Source organism: Alexandromys fortis, unplaced genomic scaffold, assembly GCF_014885135.2.
Source record: "Alexandromys fortis isolate MF-2015 unplaced genomic scaffold, M_Fortis_MF-2015_v1.1 scaffold_523, whole genome shotgun sequence".
In the NCBI taxonomy this organism is placed as follows: Eukaryota; Metazoa; Chordata; class Mammalia; order Rodentia; family Cricetidae; genus Alexandromys; species Alexandromys fortis.
The window spans coordinates 58977-60505 of NW_026068438.1; the positions used below are offsets into that span (position 1 = coordinate 58977).

General features: G+C 34.0%; 1 pseudogene; it reads left to right on the forward strand.

Moving 5' to 3' along the window:
• Window positions 1-361: 361 nt before the first annotated feature.
• LOC126495697 (olfactory receptor 4L1-like) lies at window positions 362-1291 on the forward strand (annotated as a pseudogene).
• Window positions 1292-1529: the final 238 nt, after the last annotated feature.

Below are 1529 nucleotides of genomic sequence, written 5' to 3' on the forward strand. Positions count from 1 at the left end.
AAATGAGACTGATATATTAGAGACAAAATAAACAGCTATTACCATATAATCTTTATTTTCATTTGAATGTGAATAAATATATGAGAAAATGAGGATTTACCAAAATATATCATTTGATAACATTAAATAATAGAACTTTCACCCTTTCAAATGTTTTCTATGTTATATAAATGCTGTTTTAACACGTGATGTTAAAATAATTTCAATTATACTCTGATATGTTGATATGATAAATATTGTATGCTTTCAAATCATCAATTGATATTATTAACAGATAGCAAAAAAATATAAACATACTAACCGTAACTATAGCTATCTTCTTGTATTGAAAGAACTTCTAGAAGCTTTCTGAATTGAATTAATGGATTATGAAAACGGATCGTCTGTGACAGAATTTATTTTAGTGGGATTTTCTGGAGATTGGCAACTTCAGATTTTCTTCTTTGTGACATTTTCTTTAATTTATGGGGCAACTGTGGTGGGCAACAGTCTCATTATAGCCACAGTGGCAGCTAATTCTATCCTTCGTTCTCCCATGTACTTTCTTCTCGGAAACCTTTCCTTTCTGGACATGTGTATTACCACTGTCACAACACCCAAGATGATCAGAGACTTGCTTGCAGAACACAAGAGCATCTCTCGATGGGGATGCATGGCCCAGATGTTCTTCATGCACCTCTTTGGGGGTGCTGAAATGACACTTTTGATAGTCATGGCCTTTGATAGATAAGTGGCCATATGCAAACCCCTGCACTACAGGACAATTATGAGTCACAGGTTGCTGCATGCATCTGTATTACTTTCCTGGACAATTGGTTTCATACACACCATGAGTCAGATGGTATTGATAGTGAATCTGCCTTTCTGTGGCCACAATATTGTAAATAACATATTTTGTGATCTCCCCCTGGTAATCAAGCTTGCTTGTATTGAAACAAATACTCTAGAGTTATTTGTCATTGCTGACAGTGGGCTGCTGTCTTTTATCTGTTTCATCCTCTTGCTCCTTTCTTACACTGTCATTCTGGTCACTGTAAAGCATAAATCACCTGGCAGGCTTTCCAAGGCTCTGTCCACATTGTCTGCCCACATAATGGTGGTCACTCTGTTCTTTGGACCCTGTATCTTCATCTATGCCTGGCCATTTGGTAGTTTTACAAACAATAAGGTGTTTGGGGTATTTTATACTGTTATCACTCCTGTACTGAATCCTGTTATTTACACAATGAGAAATCAGGAAATGAAAAAAGCTATGAGAAAATTATGGATCCAACAAGTTAGCTTTATGTAAAACATATATATTGAGTTGTACATGATTGACAGAGCCTTTGATTGTCATAGTTTGATAAATTAATGACTATGGATAAACTGCTTTACCTTTATGTTTGAACCATACCCTAATAAAGAGAATTTAATACTAATATATTAGTAGTGATTGTTTAATATTATTTTTCATCATTTTTATTTCAAATATTTTTCAATGATGAGAATTTTCCTTATTGCATTATTAAATCTGGTGAACACATTTA